Here is a 12,902-nt window from a genome sequence, read left to right as displayed (position 1 = left end):
TATATATTTTTTCTATATAGTCATCATCATTTTGACCAACCTTTCAACAATTGGCTTTCATATGGCCTCCCTTTTCATCTAAATCCCTATGTGTGGGAAAACGCTGATTGTTTCAATGTAAATAGGCCTTGTTGCCTTAACAGACAGGTATTTACCATATTTTCTATATATTTTTATAAATATATATATTTTTTTCTAAGTACTAATATCAACTAAGAGAGATTTTGGATACATGTTTGTATATATATATCCTTTGTCTTTTGTATATTTATCCACTAGGTGGCTTGTATCAGCTATGGTTTTCCTGAGGTCTTTGTGGTTTTGGTTGGAGCTATAGTTCTTCCTGGGCGATTTGCTGTCTGTACATGCTGGTCTTTTTTTGATTTTTTACCTTTGGGTAAGTTATCTTCATCTTACGCCTGTGTTATCTATGGTTAAAATTGCTGAACATGCACTTTCTGCTTAAACTGATGTAACCTATTAACTTGTTCCTTTTTCATATACTCAATAATAACATATTTATCTACCTCCATTTAAACATTGGTATGTAAATCTACTTTACAGTCAATTAATTATATGTTTTTCTTTTCTTCTTTTTTGATACCCAGCATTGTCTGTTAAACGCTCCTGAGGAAGCTCTAAAAGAGTGAAACATGTAGAGCTAATCGACTAATCAATGGCTTGTCTTGATTTGGTATTATGTATTCAATCAAGATTAGATTTATTTATCATATATTTATGTCATATAATTGTCTTAATAAAATGTTTTTTTCTATTTTTACATAAAACCTTGATTGTGTGAATCTCTATCTGCACCATTACAACAGCCCCTGGGTCCCTTTGGTACCCTTTTTTGACCTTTTTTTGTACTTCTCATTATTTATTGGGGTGAGGTGCCTTCTGACAATTGATACTTGTCCACTAAATCCTATTTCTCTGTGGTAAAAATGTGTGACATAAAAAATTGGAACTAACAATATTTTATTCTCTAGAGCAGGGATATGCAATTAGCGGACCTCCAGCTGTTGCAGAACAACAATTCCCATGAGGCATAGCAAGACTCTGACAGCCACAAGCATGAACCCAGAGGCAGAGGTATGATGGGACTTGTAGTTTTGCAACAGCTGGAGGTCCGCTAATTGCTTATCCCTGCTCTAGAGTGTCTGCTTTCAGAAAATATATAGGCCCAGATTCACGTACAGCGGCGTATATGCCCGCTCAAATATACGCCGCTGTATGTGAATCTGGGCCTATATATTTAAGTGTCACCTGTCTGCTTATTCTACGCCAGCACACCAGCTGTACTCTAGAAACTCCTGCATACAGTCCAGCAGGCGACCCGTGCTTCTTTGGGCCTGACCTCTTCTGTTCTCACCCTCAGGGGAGTCTGGAAATTAGCCGCAAGGGAAGCCGTCTCTCTCTCCATTGGCCTCCAGTACCAGGTACGTGATAGTGTCAACCAGCCAGGATGTCTGAGGCCGAGAGAGGTGCTTCTACGTTGGAGGCCCTATGTCAGCAGATGACGGCTCTTACGCAAGCAGTCCAGAGCTTACAAGACGGCTACATTCAGCTGGAAGGACGCCTTCACCCCCTTACTACCTCTATGACTCCTGCGGATTCTAACCAAGCTACTAGCTCCACTGGCTCAGCTTCAACGGCCAGTTCTCCTGTCATAGCCACACCTGCTGTGGGATTACCTCCTCCGGAGCCCAGAGTCCCTACTCCTGAGCGCTTTTCAGGTGACCGCCGGAAATTCAGGGCCTTCAAAAACGCATGTTAACTTTACTTTGCCCTGCAACCAAGGACTTTTTGTCTTGAGACTGTCAAGGTGGGTTTCATCATCTCACTCTTATCAGATGAGCCACAGTCCTGGGCTCATAACCTCCTTGAGCAAAAGAACTTAGTACTGGATTCAGTTGCCACCTTTCCCAAGGGGAAAATCAGCTTCTCATCTCCCTACTGTCTCCAACACTGTGGCATCCCCACGCCTGTCAAGCCTTCAGTGTGTCTCTCTGTTCAACCTCCACCAGATCCCTGTCATGCCGTCCCTTCAGCCTACCTTGATTTCCTTAATGTCTTTGACAAGAAAGGGGCTGATGCCCTGCCCTCGCATCGGTCCTACGATTGCCCGATTGAGTTGCTACCCGGAGCAGAAGTACCCTTCAGGCGAATCTTTCCTTTATCCGAGCTGGAGCTGGATGCCCTCCGACAATATATAGATGAAAACCTAGCCAAAGGATTTATCCGCCCCTCTTCTTTGCCTGCTGGAGCTGGCATCTTCTTCGTTGAGAAGAAGGATCATTCTCTCAGACCATGCATTGATTATCGGGACCTTAATAAAATCACCATCAAGAACAGATACCCACTCCCTCTCGTTCCTGAGTTATTCCAAAGGTTCCGAACAGCTTGGGTTTTCACAAAGTTGGACTTACGGGGGGCCTACAACCTGGTTTGTATTAGGGAAGGTGATGAGTGGAAGACCGCCTTCCGAACATGCTTTGGGCACTTTGAGTACCTTGTGATGCCATTCGGGCTATGTAACACCCCCCCGACATTCCAACATTTTGTGAATGACATATTCAGGGAATACCTTGACCTGTTCTTAATCGTCTATCTGGACGACATACTAATTTTCTCAGCTTCACTTGAACTCCATCGAGAGCACGTCAGAAAAGTGTTAAAGACCTTAAGAACTCATGGCTTATATGCCAAAGCAGAGAAGTGCGAGTTTGAGAAACAATCCATACAGTTCTTGGGACTCATAATCTTCACAGAGGGGATCTCCATGGATCCTCAAAAGGTCTCGGCAATCTTGGAATGGCCTGCACCCTCTGACAGGAAAGGGGTCCAGAGGTTCATGGGCTTTGCTAACTTTTATAGGAAATTCATTCGAAATTTCTCGACTATCATTTCCCCGATCACCCAGCTCACTCGCCTACACTCACGCTTCTCCTGCAACCAGGATTCTCAAATGGCCTTTGAACAACTGAAAGCCCTCTTCACCTCTGCTCCCGTGTTGCAGCACCCAGACCCAGCTCTACCCTTTGTCCTCGAGGTGGACGCATCCGAAGTAGCTACAGGAGCCCAGCTTTATCCAGTAGCCTTCTGCTCCAGGAAGCTGAATCAGGCTGAGAGAAACAATGATGTGGGTGACAGAGAACTCCTGGCAATTAAAGTCACCCTTTGAAGAATGGAGGTACCTACTGGAGGGTGCTAACCACCCAATTTTGATTTTCACAGATCACAAAAATCTGGAATATCTAAGATCTGCAAAACGCCTAAGACCTCGACAAGCCAGATGGGCCTTATTATTTTCTAGATTTAACTTCCATCTGACATACCGCCCGGGTTCCAAAAATGGGAAAATCCGATGTCCTGTCCAGGATGTTCCCCGAGCTACTGAATGTGCTCCTCCAAGCACCATCTTATCTGCGCAAAATTTTTTGCTAATTCAACCCAGCCTAAAGGCATCCATTGAACAAGCTTCTGCATCTTGCCCCGAATCTGAACATGACTCATTAAGGAGGCTGGATGGATTACTTTGGCACCAGGACAAAATCTTCTTACCTCAGGAAGCAAGGCCCCAGGTTCTCAGGACATTCCACGACCACCAACTTGCAGGGCACTTTGGGGCCCGTAAGACCAATGAGCTCATTTAGCGGTCCTTTTGGTGGCCTAACCTCAGTCGGGACTGCAGATCCTACGTCAAGTCATGCATGACATGTCTACGTAGCAAAAGCGACAAAGCCAAAGCCTGGGGGTTATTGAGACCCTTGCCTATCCCTAATCGCCCCTGGGAGTTGATCTCTATGGATTTTATTGTTGACCTTCCTCCCTCTGAAAACTTCACGACCATTCTGGTTATGGTTGACCGACTATCCAAGATGTCCCACTTTATTCCAATGATTGGTACTCCCTCTGTGGCCGAAACAAGTCATACTTTTATCAAGGAGATCATCAGACTTCACGGACTCCCAAAGAACATAGTTTCGGACCGGGGGGTGCAATTCACCACCAGGTTTTGGAGAGCCCTTTGTAAAGCCTTGGAATTGAAACTCTGCCTATCATCTGCCTATCATCCCCAAAGTAATGGGCAAATGGAACGCACAAATCCAACCCTGGAGCAATACCTCTGCTGCTTTTCAGCTTTTTCCCAAGATGACTGGGCATCCCTGCTCCCACTGGCAGAATTTGCCCATAATAACTCTGTCCATTCAGCTAGGAACCAGTCCCCATTCTGGGCCAATTATGGATTCCACCCTGCTGCTCTGCCTGAAACTACTGTACCCGCCTTGCAGGACAGACTGGTTTTCATGCAAAACAATTATCAGGTCCTCCGGAAACGGAGGGGGAATCCTGCCTTCAAGGTAGGGGACAAAGTGTGGCTATCTACTGCCAACCTGAAATTGGCCTGCCCTTCACGCAAGCTAGGACCAAGGTATATTGGCCCCTTTCAGATCAAACGGGAAATAAACCCAGTGGCGTACGAACTGTCTCTGCCTGAATCATATAGGATCCATCTGGTCTTTCACACCTCCTTGCTTAAACCAGCTGTTCCAGATCTATTTCCAGGGAGATCGGAGGCACCGCCGCCGCCAGTGTCTATTGGAGAGGACACAGAATTTGAAGTAGAACCAATCCTTGACTGCAGAAAGCGAGGGAGACAAACCCAATTCCTAATTAAATGGAAAGGGTATCAACTTGAACAGAACTTCTGGGAACCTGAAGCCAATGTTCATGCCCCTAGACTCCTCCGAGAGTTTTGGGCCAAATACCCTGAGAAAATTGCCCAAATGGGCATCCGGAGGCTGCCCGTCAGGGGGGGCACTGTCAGGGAACCAACAGCTTTAGAACCCAGCATCTTTGACAGGAGAAGGACTTTAGAACCCAACATCTCTGGCAGGAGAAGGACTTTAGGACCCAGCATCTCTGGCAGGAGAAGTACTTTAGGACCCAGCATCTCTACCAGCAGGTCACATGGGCCTATATAAGGAAGTCTGCTAGTGTCTGCATTTGCTGGTTGATCTTCGGCTCCTCCAGTGTGTTATCTTCATGTGTCTCCTGTTACCGATCCGGCTTGTCCTTGACCTGTCTCCTGTTTGCTTCCTGTGCTCGACTCCAGCTATCCACCCAACCATAGGCTTTCTTCTGACCACGCTCCAGTGGCAGTATTATCTGAATCCTGCAACACACAGTGTCACCTGTCTGCTTATTCTATGCCAGCACACCAGCTGTACTCTAGAAGCTCCTCCATACAGTCCAGCAGGCGACCCATGCTTCTTTGGGCCTGACCTCTTCTGTTCTCACCCTCAGGGGGGTCTGGAACTTAGCCGCAAGGGAAGCCCTCTCTCTCCATTGGACTCCAGTACCAGGTACATGATAGCGTCTATCTATTAAAGTTCTTGCGGTAAAACCAAGGAAGTTTAGACTTCTGTAGTGTATTAATGCTTTACTAAACAGGAAAGCTGTCACGGTCTGGAGTCAGGCTCAGAGGCCAGTAGCTATAGCAGCAGAGCGGATATTCACACAGGTCACCCTGGCTGATGACACGGGTTCACCTGAGGTGCGGGGTCTAAGCACTAACCAGTATTCACCAGAGCTCCTGATGATGGAGATGGGCTTTGCTGCGTGTTAGTGCCAGGTCACGGGCCTCAGGATAGCCCCACCAGGAGGTGAGCAAGCCGGGGTCCGGAAGCAAATATAACAGGTAGGGATCAAGCAGAAACGTAGTCGGGGAACGAGCCAAAAGTCGGTAACAGATAGTTGCAGGTTGGGATTCAGCAGAAGCGTAGTCGGGGGACGAGCCAAAAGTCGGTAGCGAATGGTAGCAAAGATCGGTCGGCAGCAAGAGAGACAGGAGCAAGTTTTTGGCTGGTGAAGGCACAATATTCTGGCAACCAGGAAGTGCAGGGACATGGCTTTTATAGGAAGTTCATGGGAGGAGCAAAAGGGTTCAAGGTTAAGGCAAACAAGATTCAAGACAAGATCATTCAAGGAACTATCCGAAGAACTGTCCAAGGAGCTGTCCAGCATTCCAGGTGGCTCAGTAAGCAGAGTCACTACCAGACACACCAGAGGTCCCAGGTTCAAACCCAGGTCCTAACAAAAGCTGCACATACAACTGTATGATGCACAATACAACATAACTCATAGTTTACAAAAATATGCCTACAAATATAAGCATGTAAAATATGTACGCATTAAGTAAACTAAACAGTTACTCGACATGTTTCTTTTCAAAATCGAAATCTCCTCCCCCTTACTCCTGCTTACATCACATCCTGCCGAGAACTTCTTGTTTCAGCTCCAAAACCTATCCAACTGGTTTATTTACATATCAATGGAGGGGAAGAGCCTCTGTAAACATATGCTTTTAAACAATATATTTAACTCCATATTATTGCAATAAAGTCACTATACAAATGACCATAGCAACGCAATCGTACCAACAGTCAGACAAGGTGGTGGTAGTGTGATGGTCTGAGGCTACTTTGCAGCTTTATGACCTGGACAACTTACCATAATTGATGGAACCATGAATTCTGAGCTCTACCAGCACTTGGGTAATGCAGTAGGACAATGATCCAAAACACAGTTCACAGTGGGCACCAGTTCTCAAAAAGGATATCGGAGAACTGGAGAAAGTGCAGAGAAGGGCAACCAAACTGATAAGAGGCATGGAGGAGCTCAGCTATGAGGAAAGATTAGAAGAACTAAATCTATTCACTCTTGAGAAGAGGAGAATTAGGGGGGGATATGATCAACATGTACAAATATATAAGAGGTCCATACAGTGGACTTGGTGTTGAGTTATTCACTTTACGGTCAACACTGAGGACAAGGGGGCACTCTTTACGTCTAGAGGAAAAGAGATTTCACCTCCAAATACGGAAAGGTTTTTTCACAGTAAGAGCTGTGAAAATGTTGAACAGACTCCCTCCAGAGGTGGTTCTGGCCAGCTCAGTAGATTGCTTTAAGAAAGGCCTGGATACTTTCCTAAATGTACATAAAATAACTGAGTACTAAGATTTGTAGGTAAAGTTGATCCAGGGTAAATCCGATTGCCTCTCGGGGGATCAGGAAGGAATTTTTTCCCCTGCTGTAGCAAATTGGATCATGCTCTGCTGGGGTTTTTTGCCTTCCTCTGGATCAACTGTGGGTATGGAGTTGGGTGTATGGGATTGTACTGTGTTTTTTATTTTGTTTGTTTATTTTTTGTGGTTGAACTGGATGGACTTGTGTCTTTTTTCAACCTGACTAACTATGTAACTATGTAACTATGTAACAACAGCAAGTCCACCACCAAATGGTTTAAACAAAGAAAAATTTAGGTTTTGGAGTGGCCTAGTCAAAGCAGGGACTTAAATCCAATTAGGATGCTGTATCATGACCTTACACAGGCCATTCATGCTGGAAAACCCTCCAATGTGGCTGAATTAAAACAATTTTGCAAAGAAGAGTAGGCCAAAATTGCTCCACAGCAATGTGAAAGACTAATTTCCAGTTATCGCAAACGCTTAATTTCAGTTGTTGCTGCCAAGGGTGGGACAACCAGTTATTAGGTTTAGGGGGCAATTACTTTTCACAGCATTGTTTGTATGTACAGTATCTCACAAAAGAGAGTACACCCCTCACATTTTTGTAAATATTTTATTCTATCTTTTCATGCGACAACACTGAAGAAATTACACTTTGCTACAATGTAAAGTAGTGAGTGTACAGCTTGTATAACAGTCTAAATTTGCTGTCCCCTCAAAAAACTCAACACACAGCCATTAATGTCTAAACCACTGGCAACAAAGGTCAGTACACCCCTAATTGAAAATGTCCAAATTGGACCCAAAGTGTCAATATTTTGTGTGGCCACCAATATTTTCCAGCACTGCCTTAACCCTCTTGGGCATGGAGTTCACCAGAGCTTCACAAGTTGCCACTGGAGTCCTCTTCCACTCCTCCATGATGACATCACAGAGCTGGTGGATGTTAGAGACCTTGCGCTCCTCCACCTTAGGTTTGAGGATGTCCTACAGATGCTCAATAGGGTTTAGGTCTGGAGACATGCTTGGCCAGTCCATCACCTTTATCCTCAGCTTCTTTTGCAAGGCAGTGATCATCTTGGAGGTGTGTTTGGGGTTGTTGTTGGAACACTGCCCTGCGACCCAGTCTCTAAAGGGAGGGGATCATGCTCGGCTTCAGTATATCACAGTACATGTTGGCATTCATGGTTCCCTCAATGAACTGTAGCTCCCCAGTGATGGCAGCACTCATGCAGCCCCAGACCCATGACATTCCCACCACCATGCTTGACTGTAGGCAAGGCACACTTATCTTTGTACTCCTCACCTGGTTGCTGCCATACACGCTTGACACCATCTGAACCAAATACATTTATCTTAATCTCATCAGACCACAGTACATGGTTCCAGTAATCCTTGTCCTTAGTCTGCTTGTCTTTAGCAAATTGTTTGCAGGCTTTCTTGTGCATCATCTTTAGAAGAGGCTTCCTTCTGGGATGACAGCCATGCAGACCAATTTGATGCAGTGTGCGGCGTATAGCCTGAGCACTGACAGGCTGACTGACCACCCCTTCAATCTCTGCAGCAATGCTGGCAGCACCCATATGTCTATTTCCCAAAGACAACCTCTGGATATGATGCTGAGAACATGCACTAAACTTCTTTGGTTGACCATGGTGAGGCCTGTTCTGAGTGGAACCTGTCCAGTTAAACCTCTGTATGGTCTTGGCCATCATACTGCTGCTCAGTTTCAGGGTATTGGCAATCTTCTTCAGGTCATCTTTATGTAGAGCAACGATACTTTTTTTCTGATCCTCAGTGAGTTCTTTGCCATGAGGTGCCATGTTGAACTTCCAGTGATCAGTATGAGAGAGTGAGAGCGATAACACCAAATTTAACACACCTGCTCCCCATTCACACCTGAGATCTTGTAACGCTAATGAGTCACATGACATCGGGGAGGGAAAATGGCTAAATGGGCCCAATTTGGATATTTTCACGTAGGGGTGTATTCACTTTTGTTGCCAGTGGTTTAGACATTAATGGCTGTGTGTTGAGTTATTTTGAAGGGACAGCAAATTTACACTGTTATACAAGCTGTACACTCACTACTTTACATTGTAGCAAAGTGTAATTTCTTCAGTGTTGTCACATGAAAAGATAGAATAAATTATTTCCAAAAATGTGAGGGGTGTACTCACTTTTGGGAGATACTGTATATTATATATTATCCTGCGCAGCGTGGCTGCCCTGTAGCAGTAAATCTGCAGGTCGGCAATTGGATAAAGGTGCCTAGCAAAAGCTAGCATGACTAATGGTCAGTTTGCCACAGTTTCGTGATGCCAATACATTTTTGATAATGAAAAAACAATATTTGTACATATGAATCTTATGTTCCTTTATTTGGCTTTCTCTTTAAAGCTATTCAATATGCTATTTATTTTTTTATTGTAATAATGTTCTGATTTAGCCGGTGTAAACCACTGAATGCCATATTTGACTTTTACTAAGAAAAAAAAGGTTTTCTCAACATTGATTTCTAAAAGGGTATATTAAAAAAAACAGCCTTTTGCATTAGTCCAGGTGTTAGGATAATTGATGAAAATTACAATTTTTCAAACAAATGGGAATGTGTAATGGGAAATAGGATCAATACTACATAAGGATCATCTAATAGCTTACTCTGTTGTGTAAATTGCATTTGTTACATCACCATCAATATTAAGGCTAATACCTAGACTCCATTTAGACTTTGTATTTCTTGGCAGTTTGGCAGTGATTATAAAATAGAAATGAGAGAAAAAATGGGTAATTCCCGATTATTGTTATTATTCAAATGTAATAACCCAATATATTATTCTAAACAAGATCAATATTAGTATTAACAGCTTCTATAGCAATCCTCATTATATGAAATGTTACTGTTAAAGTTAGGGTAACTTTATATCAGTTATTGTTAATAGCGCTAACACATAATGTATTCATAATGATCTCCATATTTTATTTTATTTTTTAATATCTAAAGCCATTAAAGATTATGTATCATTAAATTCCATTCCGTGCTTATTGTTGTTTTAATAGATGCATTTATTCTTTGCGTATTAGCTTAACGCAAATAGTTATGGCCAACATAAATTTACAGGTATTTTCTTTTTCATATTGTATCTTCTAAGCTTTTATTTCATTTGCTTTTTGCCCCATGTGATTGTATCATTTGAAGTTAAATATTTTCCTAGAAATCCCAAGGCAGTGTATCCTTACAACTTCATTATTCTTGATAATATTATATTATACAGCAAGTACAGGCTTTCCTCTACCAGACAGTCAATAGAGGATGACACAGAAACAACTACAGAAAAATGCAGGCTTAGCGATGAGCAAATTAGTTAAAAAAATCATGCAAAACTGCCAGTTCTGCAAATGTTTTCATTCCCCCCCCCCCCCCCCCCCCCCCCAATCTATACTCAGGTCAATATGTTTTTAATTTTACTAAATTTTTCACATGCATCCAGGTCGCGGCTTCGGCGGCTTTCCCCTGCATCTCCTCCCGAATCCTGGTGGTCACTTCTCCTCCTGGCCAATCGGGTCTTAGGACTCCTGGCCAATCGGGTCTCAGGACCCGCTTCCTGATTGGTCAGGAAGAGGAGCAGGAAGGCATTAGTGAATATTAACCACTTGCTTACTGGGCACATATACCCCCCTCCTGCCCAGGTGAAATTTCAGCTTTCGGCACTGCGTCACTTTAACTAACAATTGCACGGTCGTGCGACGTGGCTCCCAAACAAAATTGACGTCCTTTTTTCCCCACAAATAGAGCTTTCTTTTGGTGGTATTTGATCGCCTGTGTGGTTTTTATTTTTTGCGCTATAAACAAAAAAGAGCGACAATTTTGAAAAAAATACAATATTTTTTACTTGTTGCTATAATAAATATCCCAATTAAAAAAAAAAAAAACACATTTTTTTTCCTCAGTTTAGGCCGATACGTATTCTTCTACATATTTTTGGTAAAAAAAAAAAAATCGCAATAAGCGACTGGTTCGCGCAAAAGTTATAGCGCCTACAAAATAGAGGACAGAATATTATTTTTTTTTTTTTACTAGAAATGGCAGTGATCTGCGATTTTTATTGGGACTGCGACGTTATGGCGGACACATCGAACACTTTTGACACATTTTTGGCGCCATTCACATTTATACTGCGATCAGTGCTATAAATATGCACTAATTACAGTATAAATGTGACTGGCATTGAAGGGGTTAACACTAGGGGTGAGGAAGGGGTTAAATGTATTCCCTGCATTGTGTTCTAACTGTAGGTGGAGGGGGGGTGACTGGGGGGGGTGACCGATCTATGTCCCTATGTACAAGGGATACAGATCGGTCTCCTCTCCAGAGACAGCACCGCTGTCTCTGTGTAAAACGGCAATGAGAGATGATCTCATATGTTTACATATGAGATCATCTCTCATTGGCCACACAGATCGCATCACAAACGGTCACTCTGATTGGCCGTTCGCGCCGATCTGTAATTGGCTGTGTCCAAGGGACACGGCCAACACAGAGTTTCCCCACTGCGCGCTCTGGAGCGCACGCGGGGAACGCGCAAAGGGGCGGATGTCAATTGACGTCCACTTGGATTTTCGGATCCGCGCTGTAGCCGTCATTTGACTATAGCGTGGATCCCAAGCGGTTAATGTCACACAAGTGGGTGGGCTCGGGGCACAGTGCTCTGCGCCCTGAGCCCACTCTTTTTGAAGCCAAATAGAGCCTCTGGTTCTAATCATGTGCTTAAAAAAAAAACTATAGAAATCCATGCGTCTGTTGCCCTACATGGAGATTAGGGGCCGGGCGCATGGATTAGGGGCGCAAAGCCCCTGCACCCCTTATGAGCAACATCCACTGGGTAGCAATCTCCAAGATATGCAAAGAGAACAAAGATACATGTGCCTCTGTGTGTAGACTTTTGAATATATTTGTTAAAATCACAATAAGTAAAACTCACATGTAGGAAGACAATAACAGGCACATCATGAAGGGCTAACAAAAACCAAAAGTCCCTTTGTGGCGCTGCAACAATATGAAGCGAGACACAGTTCAATCTGTGAAAATAAGATTTACAATACCCAGTGCAGCCGCCAACCACTGGAAAATGGGCACAGGAACACAAAAACAAAAGAAGCAGCGCTCTATGAGTAAAGTCATAAAACTTTATAGTCTAAAATTGGAAATTAGATAGGTATTGGCATACACAATAAAAACTCATTTGTCTAAAGAGTATGGTAAATAAAACAATTGGTCCAAAATGAGAGCCACTGAGTGGAGTCCTGTGATGGAATGGTTATTATCGACACCAGTGTCTCTCAGTATGCCGCTGTAGGAATGGTACAATACTACACACCAGGACGGATGGTGGACCACTGGTGGAGTAACTACAACCGGTACCTAAGATGGTTAGATGGCCTGCAGTGATAGATGGATCACGGCTGTGGTGGAAGACTCAGATGGCAAGAACATACCGATGGGGACAAACCTCGGCAGGAGATCACCAGCATCGCCGCGGTGTCTGCAGGCGGGCGAGCTTCGACGGGAAGCCGGTGACGCAACAGCGTTTTTCAGAAGACATAAAACAACGTTTTCCCCACACACGGTCATTTTAAATGACGTTTTTAAAAATGTCATGTTTTTTTTCATCACAAAAAATGACCGTGTGTACGCGGCATAAGTGTATAACATAAACATTTTACTGGACCCAGGACCCTATCTTCACTATATCTGGTTTCCCACAGTACACAGAACATGGAAATTCAATTATTTTAGTAAATGTAAACTGCTAAATACCTTTTCGCATTAGCAGTATGGTATATAACAGTCTTGTGACTTCTATC

Source organism: Rana temporaria, chromosome 8 (assembly GCF_905171775.1).
Source record: "Rana temporaria chromosome 8, aRanTem1.1, whole genome shotgun sequence".
Taxonomy (NCBI): domain Eukaryota; kingdom Metazoa; phylum Chordata; class Amphibia; order Anura; family Ranidae; genus Rana; species Rana temporaria.
Note: the sequence above shows the minus strand (reverse complement) of the source record.